At 29.3% G+C, this 12,875-nt stretch overlaps 1 protein-coding gene across 4 annotated transcripts in view; it reads left to right on the top strand.

Moving 5' to 3' along the window:
- Positions 1 to 12,875, top strand: part of LOC107441641 (coatomer subunit gamma-like) — a 139,750-nt gene that overhangs the window by 113,193 nt on the left and 13,682 nt on the right. For 3 of the 4 annotated variants that reach the window (XM_087154734.1, XM_087154733.1, XM_087154732.1), the window contains one exon: positions 8,361 to 8,441. The gene's annotated coding sequence lies outside the window, so the exon portion shown is untranslated. Of the gene's footprint in view, positions 1 to 8,360; positions 8,488 to 12,875 lie in introns of all 4 variants that reach the window. The other variant, XR_015430317.1, reaches the window with a different exon arrangement.

Raw genomic sequence — 12,875 nt, 5'->3', positions numbered from 1 at the left:
CAGATGAAATCAGATTTCATACATGCGTACAGACTTTTGCACCATACTGCAGTACTTAAAATTTTGTTAATTTTTTTATACATATTGCATATGGTTTTTACAATCCGAATTAACATTACATCTTATTTATTCAATTCAAACAACACTGCAAAAACTTTTTTTTCTTAGATAAATAATTTACATTGAAGATTTGCGATATATGAAAGAAAATCATTTCTATATTAAAGTTATGCTTCTATTAAACCTGCAAGTATTCAACCTAGAATTTACTTATTAGAAAATATTTACGCTTTATTGTTAATTTTTAATGTATAAAAGAAGATATTTTTAACATACGAGTCATAAACAGATAAAATCACATACCTACAGACGTTTGCACCATTCATTAAAACTTAAAAACTTAGTAAATTTTTCATGAGACGTACATGTGATTTTTACAATCCAAAAAATTATTGCATCTTTTTATTCAACCGAAATCAGTAAACAAAATTTAATTTTTTTGTCATTAGTGAATTTTGTTTTTTAAATGCATTAAAAATTTGCGATATGTAATCTCTTGCATAATTAATAGACGCACTATAAGATTTTATGTAAAATCTTAATTATCTGGTGATACTCTACAGCTTTATTGTTTTTACGCGACTCAAACCGGTTTACCCTTGTTTACGTTCGTGTATCAAATGGTTAACATTTTTATGCAATACGTTAAAAATAAATACAAATAGGAAGTATATAAAAAATTTCCTGAGTGAAAATCCAATGCACGTATGTTTAAATATAAGAATATTGCATATAAACTCATGCAAAGCATGTCATTATTAAAAAACTGCAGTGCATCTAATTATTACACTAAAATTACATCATTCCTGATATAATAAATATTCTATATTTACATAATTTATCGTCTAATTTATTCAATCATCGAATTTATATCATATATCGTCTAATTTATTCAATCATCGAATTTATATCATATATCGTCTAATTTATTCAATCATCGAATTTATATCATATATCGTCTAATTTATTCAATCATCGAATTTATATCATATATCGTCTAATTTATTCAATCATCGAATTTATATCATATATCGTCTAATTTATTCAATCATCGAATTTATATCATATATCGTCTAATTTATTCAATCATCGAATTTATATCATATATCGTCTAATTTATTCAATCATCGAATTTATATCATATATCGTCTAATTTATTCAATCATCGAATTTATATCATATATCGTCTAATTTATTCAATCATCGAATTTATATCATATATCGTCTAATTTAACCAACTGATACACGAACGTAAGCAAGTGCAAATAGGTTACAGTCCCGTAAAAACGATAAAGTTGTATAGCATCCCCCCGATAATTAAGATTTTGTATAGAATCTTATAGTGGGTTTAATAATTTGGCTAGGGACTGTATAAAATGAAATCAAGAAATAAACACTTTTACAAAGAAATCAATTGTATTTAAAAAAAAGAGTTTGTGCTTGAGAATTAACAGAATTCTGGAAGGGGGGGGATGAAAAAGCCAGACCATCATCGTGTGCTATCGCTCCTGACGTCACAGCTACTGCGAAAATCAGTTATTAGGATTTTTCTCAGGCAGGTGTAGCTATATCCGTCCTCAAATTTTCTTCCGTATCAAGAAAATGTCTTACATTGAATACATTAACAGGGAGTGTAGCGCTTTTAAAAAGTGCTTAACGGTGCTTATTTTCGTTTTTCAAAAGACCTTAAAGGTGCTTTTTCATTGGGTGTTTTTAAAAAGTGCCTAATTTTCCCTTTTCCAAAATTAGATTTCTTTTTCTTTACCATATAAATTTTGGATTCGAAATACTCAAAAAGCGAGGTTTTCATATTGTTCTATTTAACGTTTTCATAATTCAATCAGCCACAACCTATTTCGACATAGGGTAAACTAACCAGTGAAGGAACACTTAAGCTTATCTTGCCCTTAAATTTCACAATTTGTAATTTTAGCTAAATGACAGTGCCAACTTATTCCTTATTAAATGCAAATTATGCACACAAAAAATTTGTGAACTTACATAATATTGTTTTAAGCTTTTGGTTGTTCAAATAATAAGTAGTAAGATGACCAAGTGAAGGAACAGCTCTTATCAGTGAATGAACACTAAATTTCCCAGTGAGTGAGCACTTAATTTTGAGAATTTTCGATGCTCTTTAGGAATTCATAAGCCAAACAAATGTCTAAAAACAAAATTTTTTCTTGGAATTATAACATCTAACCACAGTTAACGTAGACAATTTTTCTTTTTTTTTAGTCATGAAATGGAAAGTAAAATAGGGTTGAATACAGAATTAAAAAAAAAAAATATTTTTCTTTCTCTCAGTTTAATAATCGAGTCTAAATCATAAATGTTTATATTTTATCGCGTTTTTGTTAAATCTTTTTCCCCATATTTTTCTAGGCTTTTTTTCATCTTTTTAAATATTTTTTTCTCTTCATACTTTCTTGCTTTAACTTTTTTTTCCAGCTCTTTCAGTCTCTTTAAATTTTCTGAAGTTAATGCAAAAGGTAATTTATTTCTTTTTCTTTTGATTTGATCTTCCTCTTTATTCCAAATATTTGACTAATGTGAATGTATCTTAGAAATTTCTTCTGATTTTCCAGTACTATTTCTAAAATTTCTCACTGGATAATTGATGGGAAAAGGTGTTTAAGTTTGAAGAAAATCCATCTCTCACTCACTTATATCTTGTGGGTCTTCAGCAGTACTCACCATTTTCTGACTTTGATTACTAATGGAACGAATAGTTTTTGCAACTAACAATGCCTCAAGAGGACTTATCTCAAAATCTGTTTTCAAGATACATTCATTATCAATGTTAGTTTTTCAGCTTCAGTGCCCAAAATCTGACTTAACTAAATGTTCTTTTTGCAATAAATTCTTCCATATTTAGAAAAGCACAGGCTATTGGATATTAGGGATATTAGACTCTTCTGTCAATGTTCCTTTAAAAATTTGCAACGTATCTTGTGAGATTTCATTCTCAAGCTTCGGAAGAAATAGTGCATCCTTACTCGAAGTTCTCGTTTATCGAAATATACGTTTTGTTGATAAGCTTTCTTGCTCATTAACTCTTTTTGTCTGTCTTGCATGCATTTGTTAAAGTCAGCGTTTTCAGCATCAAATGGAAAAATACGACATTTTATAAAAGCAATTTAACTTTATCAGTTGATGCTTCAATAGCCTATTAAAAATGGGTGTGAAATTACCTCTACATATTGTTTTACGACTCTTTTCAAGACATCACAAGGCTAGAATAGACTAGTAGTAGCTAAACCAGAGAATTTGTTTTGATAAACAAAACTTGCTCTCAGTTTCAAATTGATATGAGATTTATGCCCATCTAGAAGAAGTAAAATAAGGAATTTGATAGAATTTTCAATTAGCCATGGGTAGAAAAAAGCATTTGCAATATATTCGTAAAATGTTGTTGTGGTCATCGATTCACTTCATGAATCACTTTTTCCAATGAAATATATAGCAGGAACTGATTCTGTAATACCTCGAGGAATTCTTCAGTAAGGAAAAACTACCAATGGAGGGACTTTTTTTTTTCACTAGCTGAAATGTTGGCCAAAACTGTTGTTCTTTTTTTAATTCCTAGGAACTATAGAATATAAATTCCTATAATTTTTAGGGGCAAAGATTTTTCCCGTTTAAGGGCAGTATTCAATTCCCGTTTCGTTCGCATTGTAGATGCGATTACATTCTAAAGGAATGCCAAGGCTACTTCCCTCCTTAAGATTCGTCTAAAGTTCTTTAAACCACTCTCGAATATATTCTCAGTTTAAGAAAGGGAAATTTTGCCTTTTGAAATTATCTTCGCATTGCACTGAGTTATCAGTGGATGTCGACTTAAAAAAAGCTTCACCCATTTTTCACCTGGATGGCTGTTTTTCCGTCATGACCCGTTTCCGTCATGACGTTAAGGACCACATTAAGATAATAATTTAGCTAATTATTGGCCCAAAACCCAGCAAAGAACTGTTCTATTCAAGCTTTTATTATTATATATATTTAGTTTTCGATAAGTCAATATAGTTTATTAAGCTGTCTAACGTATGATGGAACTAACTACTACATTTATTAAGATAAAATTATAAATAAATTATGATTATAACTCTTTCCATAAATTTAGCAATTAAATTAGCATTTTGAAATGAGATTACTTTAGAAATTATTCTTACAGCATTTAACAGGGTGTCCTCTATATCGTAGAACTACTAATTATCTCAGAGCCATGTAATATCATGTTTCACACCTACTGTTCATTCACTGAGAAATCTATTCCCAGTGAAGGAACATGCCTGTTCCTTCACTGGTTAGAAGTTTTTTTTTGTATTTTTAACATGATTTTGATGTATAATATGACTAAAGGTACATGAAAATTTAAAGTTTTTATTTTTATTTTCATTAACTTGGAAAAATTCTAGTAAAGGAACAGTTGTTCATTCATTGGTTTTTAATCGCTTGGTAATCTAGTGAATAAACATCCCCTAATCTCAGTACTTGCTTATGCTATTATGCTTAAAATAAATAAAACGTAACTTCAATAACCATATTTTGAATTTCTTTCTTCACAGTGATAAAAACAGAACTATTATATGCAATTAATACCACTTTGAACGGATACATACAAACACTGACCTTATAATTTTGTCATAGAAACAAGGCGCTGAACAGATACTAACAAATTCAAAAAATTTTCCAGAGAAGACTATATAACTAGGCAACCAAATGCATTGTTAGATGACTTCCTATTGTTAGGTAGTAGGCTACTGTTACCGATCAATCTAAGTAAAAACGTTTAAAATCTTAATTTTAGAAAATATTTATGAAATGTTCATTCACTAAGGTGTGTTCCTTCACTGGTTCGTTTACCCTACCATCGGTCTTTAGTGTATGAAAGCATTTTATGAAATACTTGCGGGTTCGAATACTGAGTTGGATTCGGTGGGAAGGATGCTTGCATTCTCATGAGCAACTGTGCTGCATTTTGCAAGAGAGATAATCTTTCAATTATTTATAATTTTGAATAAATTTTCTTACATAATTGTGTTAAGTAATTATAAATTTAAAAAAATTGAATGATTCTCTCAGTATTGAATGTATTTAAAATTGTGAAATTGCTTTTATGGTGGCTAATATAATCACGAGAAGAATTCTTTGTCAGAAACTAGTCAGTCAATTATATCATGGTCACGTCACTTTTTAAATCTATTTTGAATTTTGTTAATATATGAAGAACTTTCAACAATATGAATGAAAAAATTATGAGTGCGCGTATCCTAATTGTAATATTTTGCCTAAAAGTGCTTAAAAACAATTTATGAGTGCTTAAAAAGTACCTAAAAGGTACTTATTTTTTGTTGAAGAATTTGACAACTCACCCTGATTAAGTACAACTCTTTATAAAAATTAATTATTATTTTTCGATACATCAGATCCATTAAAAAATTGTATCCTAAAAATTATTTACGCCAAAAATTCTTAAAAATCTGAGTGGAATCTTGAATTCTTGAAAATTTGAGTGCACCTTTTAATTAATAAATAAAATATTTTATTTCATAACAGCCGACTCAATTTTTTTGAGGCCTACAACTACTAATATTCAACTCCATAGCCATTTAATTTTGAAAACTATCCGAAAGACAAGGGATCTCCTGGATCAAGTATTGGGAGAAATTTACCTTCGCGGTGGACTTTTTGGTGGAACTAACCAGCATTCGCATTACATGGAGAGGAAAACCTCGAAAACCTTCACGGTTAGCCTGACGTCAGAAGGAAACTCTAACTCATGATCCGTCTACCACTGAGAATATTTTAAGTCAAAACAGTGGTCGGTGCAAGCCATTGCTGGATTTGGAACCCGGTTCACGTCGAATTTCTGATTAAATTACTTCCGGGTTGAATTTTAATTCAAAAGTTAATAAATTTTGGAACATTGTTAACTACCCGACAAATTGTAGTAAAAATGAAGTTTCAGTTAATTTATAATCTAAAAATCAAAAGTTGAATTTTGATTCGAAACGTTAGTCCATTGTTCAAAATAAATTACTCACCAAATATTTTCGTTTGCTCACTAGGCAAAAAAAGTTATTGGTCATTTCTTCGATCTACGGTGATGAATCTGAAGTTGCCAGCAGTTATTCTTTTTAAAAATGTTCATTAGTTCGTGATAAACGATGTTGGTTTTCACAAAGTGTATTGCATATGAGCAATAGGAAACTGAGACATATTCCTAGATTGAAAAAAAAGAGAACGAAGAAATATTTTTTTTAAAAAAAGCCTTTTAAAATTTAATATTGTTATCGATTTGCCTTTTATTTTGCTGCTTTCATGTGTCATTTATGGCACGTGTTGGTCACCTCTGTGTTAACCCATCTGAAATTATCGTTTCCGTAAACGGGTAAAAAATAGATTGGCAAAACCAAGTTATATATATCCTTTTTGACAGTAAAAATCATAAGATTAAAATTTACCTCAAAATTTATGCTCGTTTTAAGACATAGTTAGTCCATGTTAATCTATCAAAAATATATTCGTGAGCCCATTCGCCAACAAATTTCAAGACCAAAAGAAATTATCATCAGAAGTTTAAAAAAAATCGAATTATCAAGAAAAATTTATTAATTTTTGTCCTTGACGCCACAAGTTCGAGTGATGCCCTAAAACGTTATATAATATTGCTTAAGAAAAAACTTCAACCAAAATGAAAATTACAGCCTAAACGGCTTTTAGTTAATTTTTACAAATGCTGACACTTTGAAACAAACTCAAAGTTTAACTACGTAGTGTTAGCCCCTAAGGACTAACTTATTCCGTAATCCCATGTTTGAGGACAAAAATTTTTCGTCAGTGAACCTGCTTACATCTTTTCGTTAATTTTTCTACCAAATTTACAAATTATATTTAGAACTGTTATCTTATTGAGCCTCTCATGTTTACTCGCTAAAAAAATTTTCTCAGCCTACCCCCTCCACCAAAATAAGCTACGAAAAAAACTGGTTTTCAGCTAAATTTCAGAAGTTTGAGTTTTGTTTCAAAATGCTAGCCTATTGTAAGAAATCATGAGAAATCGGTCACCAAAATATTTCTAAACTAAAATAAGTTTTAGCTAATTATTGATTAAAAATTTAAACTTTTAATATTGCCTTTAGAGTTTGGCCAATATTAGGACTGTATAAGCCCACGGTAGATAATCTATTGCAAACAATATTATAATATTATAACCGTCGTTGAACATCCGACCCAAATTTTTTGGTTTACGACTACTGATGTTCAACTCCGTAGCCTTGTAATTTTGAACCCAATCCAGAAGACAAGCTCCTGGATCAAGTATTGGGAGAAATTTACCTTCGTGGAGGACTTTTTGATCACGGTTAGCCTGACGGCAAAGGTACTCTCTCCCATGATCCTTTTACCACTGAGGATATTTCACTTTAGTACTGTGGTCGGTGCAAGCCGGATGCGGATTCGTTTCGACCAGCCATGACTGGGGATTCGAACCCGGTTCACTTCGTTGGAAGGCGAACGCTCTATCTCCTCAGCCATCGCGGTGCATTGATGAACAATAATAGACAAAGCAGCTTTTTGTACACATTTGATAAATCTAATTTTTTTTTTTTAATTTCAAATATTAAAACCGCATTTTACAACCGATTAAGGAAATCGTTAGCCCACTTAAACTTTACAACGAAACAAGTTGACTGAAATTTCCCCCCAAAAAAAATTTCAAATTGCCACTGTTAATCCATGCTCGGAAATCGTTACCCTATCTGAAAAAAAATGATTTAAACAAATATTAGCTAAAATTTTCGATCCTGCGTTGGAACACCCACCAAGAATAGGTTACAAAATAAGTAAAAAGACCCCCCCCCCCCAAAAAAAAAAAATAATAATAAATCTTTAACTTTACTGCCAAAAAACAATTATGGCCACATAAAGTTTCAGCTTAATATTTTACCTAGAAAACACTATTAAAATTTTCCTCTAAACAATAGCTCTTTGTTTCGTAATAGTTATTCCATACCGAAAAAAAATGGAAATAGTTTAAGCTTATTTTTATCCAAAAAACTGAGAATTAGAATTTTCCCTGCTAACGTTAGACTTTTATGGGAAATCGTTAACCCATCAAATTTTTGTTAGCCTGTCAGATAAAAATCGAAAATTCTAATCAAAATGTAGTGAGAACTTAATCTATATCTCTTTTGAATTACCCTCTTTCTCATTTTCTTTAGAGAATTTTTTAAATTGTGCACTTTGAAATACTTATTATAATATTTGATTTATATCTATTTTCTTTGGAATTTCAGGTTTTGGCCTTTAGTTTCGTAAGAGGGAAGATAAAGCCACTGATAGCAACTAAAATGGGACTATTTGCTATTAAGTTCGAGGTGAGGCGACTATGGCTGTTATATTTACAAAAAAATTAGCTCAAAGGTAACGATTTTCAAAAAAAATGACAACTTTATAAAAATATTAATTTAAGAAAAATTGTTGCCAAACTAGTGATTCGCCTTATATTTATCAAATTTTTATACAAATATGAGATTTCGAAAAATCATGTGGAAATGACCGAAAAGCAATGAATAAATTCATAAAAAATGCACAGAAACAGAATTGAATGTGTATTAAAACCGTCATGTGCAATATCAAAAAGTGATAATTAAATTTCTTAATCGTGTGTCGTAATAACATCATATATCTGAATCTTATCTTAAAAAAGAAATGAAAATAGACTGAAAAATGATGAATAGGTGACGTCGAATTATTATTGAATGACGTAAATTAAATGCGTCAGAGTGATTATTTTATACAGTAAAACCCCTCGGGAGCGACCATTTTCCGTTCCACAGTAAAATGGTCTTTGATGAAGGTTGTTCGTTCTTATAGGTTACCTCCATTGAATTCAAAATTGTTATCGAAGGTACAATCCGAAAAAAAAAAAAAGATATCATCCTGAATAACTTTCGTTCTAATGATCGGATTTTCACGAACTAAATGTCAATCTTAATGGTTCCGGGGGGTGACCTCAAATATGCTAATTAATTAGTGCTAACTATTAATTAAGTTACGAAATTAGACACAAAAACGTACTTTCTCTGAATAAACATGCATTTTTTTTACAAATTTGGAATCCAGACACTTGAATTAGGGGGGGTAGACAAAATTTTGAAAAAATTGGATCTTAAATTGGGTCACAATAAAGGTTTACATATTTGGCGATAGTCCAGAAAACCGCTAAAAAAAGTCGCCTGCGCAAATTAATATTTTAAGGTAACCCATTGACTAATTCAAAAGAAGAAGACTTAATTTCACTAGGTTGCTAAGCAACCAATTTCCGATTGTAAAAAAAAAATATCAAATAATGCTCTGTGATTGCTCGGAGAGGTTAAATAGAAATATCTCAAAGTTAATAGAAAATATCTCAAAGTTTCTAGGATGTAGACAATTTTTAAGCTAATTTCTGTCCAAAAAGCAAAATTTTTTTTATTTTAATCTCCTTTGAAAAAAAAAATTTGAATCGATTTATAAATTATTTATGATTTTCTAAGTTTTTAGAATTTAAATACATGAACTTTTTATCTGATATTATTTAGATTATGTTGTTTTTGTTATACTTATTCGAGGATTTCATACTAAAATCAAATTAACATAACTTATTATGGCTATATACAAAATTTTAGGGATAATCATTTTTACAGCTTTAATCGAGTGTTCTAAGCAAGAAAGTTTGAAGAAAAAAAAGTGCTTGAAAAATAAAATGTATATTGTATAGTTATTCTAATGCGCATTCACAAGATTTTCTATAATATACGATATTTCTTTTTTCTATATCTCAAGGAATTGCTGAATGTTTAGTGGTATTTTAAAAACATTGAAATATATTATGTTTAAGAATAAGATATTGAAATAATATGTTGCATATTGTAAGATTCATTGTTTAAAAAATCGCTTCATTCTGCTAGATATTTAGGAGGTAAGGATTTCTTTGGATAAAGATGATTAGCAAATACCATCCTCATCTTTCGATACATTCTGAAACTTACATTCGCAAATTCACCATAAATTTCAATTCTTGGAATTTCCTTCTTAACAAAATAAGGCATTTTTCCTGATAACAATTTATACTACAATAATATCTTGGGAATCGTGCTAAAGTGAAAAATTAAACAAAATAGTTTAGTATATTATCCGGGAAAAAATCTACATGGAATCATAAAGAAAGAGTAAAAGATATAATGAAATAATAAGTGAATCACACGTGGTCAGATAATTAAATTTCACAACTAAGATGTTAGGACGACATTTAAGATGCTGAGATATTTTAAGACGCTTAAAAATTTTGGCTACGTATTCGACAGCTTTTTATGTTCAGTATCTGTATACTCTTTGTAGTGACTTCTAAAACATCAACACTATTTTAGATAATCTATGTTGAAGTCACAAGAAACAAAACAAAAAAAGACAATCAATAATTTATACTCTTTTTTCGAAAAAAATAGTATGCTTAGTAAATAATCAGCTTTTTTGCATTAAATAATTTTAAACAGCAGAAAGTTTTTAATTTCTTAACAAGGTTTAATTAGCTAGCAGACAATAATTCTTTTAAGAAAAACTTGACTATAATTTAAAAAGGAGCTTTACTTTATAGAAAACCTAAATTAAAGTACTAAAAAAAATTTTAGTTTATTAATGATGAAATAATAAACGTAGTAGGGTAAAGAATAAGATTTTTAAAAATGTTAAAATTTAATTAAATAGTTGGTAAAATAGTTCTGCGAAACACTTCCGGACAGGTGATTAAAAAATTACTTTTAAGATTAAGACGATATATAAGAAGTTGAGAAATTTGCAATCATGTGAGATATGCTTAAAAATGTTGACTACGTATTTTTATTAATATTTATAAAAAATATATTCAAGAAATTGATAAATATTTTACTCCAAATCTATTCATACGTATGTATATTATAGAAATTGCATCAGTTATTGAGAAAAAAAAACTAAAAAATAAAAAATAATCACATTAAATAAGCAAAATCTGGTGTATAATCATATTCTATCACAAGCATGCTTTTATAAAACTCGACGTTCCTTGATTAAAATGTTTCATTAAAATTTCTTTACTAAATAGCAAATAGAATTTCAGACGACTAAAAAAGAAATATCGTATTTTATAGTTTAAAAAAAATAAAAATAAAAAGATTAGCAAACGATTATTAGCGAAAAAAATATGAATGAAATTTTACGCCACTCGCGCTAAGTCAAGTTCCTCTTAAGTTTATCACATTTCAATATTAATCGCCCCATTAAATCATTTCTTCATTGTCGCCAAATTGTTTTTTTTTGAAATAATTAATTTTAATTTTTCTCATCTTCTAATAAATAAAAACAATAGAAACTTTAGATTTTTTAATTGAAAAATATGTAGATTAAGATGGTATGAAAAAATCCCTACCTTATAATTCATCCTCACTTTAATGAAATAATAAAAAATAATAAATAATTATTAAAAATTATTTTTTTCATGAAATTATCTTTGGGTAAATGAGTTTTATGAGTGGGTGCAATTTTTTCTTGAATTGCTTCATTAGTTTTTAAAATATGACTGAAAACGCAAAAAACGAACTTAACATTAAGGGGACCAAACTTTGAATCGCTCTCCTGACCAAACTACGGGGACCACATTTCCCAGATTACGGCTACTCCCTATATTTTGAAGATAAGAAATCCAAATATGCAAAAAAAATTATATGTTTATTCAGAGAAAGTACGCTTTTGTGTCTGATTTCGTAACTTAATTAATAGTTAGCACTAATTAATTAGCATATTTGAAGTCACCCCCCGGAACCATTAAGATTGACACTTAGTTCGTGAAAATCCGATCATTAGAACGAAAGTTATTCAGGGTGATATCTTTTTTTTTTTTTTTGCGGACTGTACATGATCTTTCGCCAACAATTTTAATTTTAGTCAATGTCCTTTTCTTGGTGCGTAAATGCCACTTCTGTTGGCGTCATGAAAAGATGAATCTAAGAATAAAATTTAGCTACTATAAAAATGATCCCAACTGATATAGTTATGTGTAAAAGCAAATTTACCAATTACGAATGATAAAACCATTTTAATAAATAAAAAATTGCTTTTTTGCTTAAATTTGCATTTAATTTTAAATCATAAAAATTAATTAGCTTTTATAAAGATGAGAGGAGGTTTTTTTTTGGTTTGAAATGTTTTCTAAGATAACTGTTCTTTCTAATTTAACTTTCAACTCTGAAAGCTAATCATTGACAGCATCGTCTTTAGTACATTCTGACTGCAACATGAGGTTGTATCTTCAAAAAGAGCTTTCTAAATAAGAGCCTCACACCAATATTTTGAATACATTTTAATCTGTACTTGTTTTTTTTTTTTAATTTTTTGTTTTGATATTTTTTTGTCTTTTCTTATTTGATCTTTTCCGCATTCGGTGCAGATGATTGGAGAGAGACGCTGGGAGAGGTTTTAATGATCTTTCCTAAAGGTTTTCTGTAACACAAAGTCTATGGAAAGTATTCCTCCCAAAAGTGGTGTTAAATGGTTTCACTGGGATTCGAAATTCAAGTGTCGTAATCTCACATGAAGAATTGCAATTTTAAGACCCATGAGGAAATGATCAGTAAACGACATGGATTCACCATGTGATAGTCGCTATTTAAGCGTATTAGACCAGCAACTTCAAGAAGAAAGAATGCCTCATCTCGGATTAATTTAGTAGTCCGACGTAACGAACATAAACTGCGCAATGGATGAAAAATAAGAAAGATGTCATTACATTAAGACTA

This window comes from Parasteatoda tepidariorum, chromosome 11 (assembly GCF_982258835.1).
Source record: "Parasteatoda tepidariorum strain Cologne lab strain chromosome 11, Ptep-v5.0, whole genome shotgun sequence".
In the NCBI taxonomy this organism is placed as follows: Eukaryota; Metazoa; Arthropoda; class Arachnida; order Araneae; family Theridiidae; genus Parasteatoda; species Parasteatoda tepidariorum.
The sequence above is the reverse complement of the archived record's forward strand: the minus strand, read 5'-3'. Positions and strand labels throughout refer to the sequence as shown.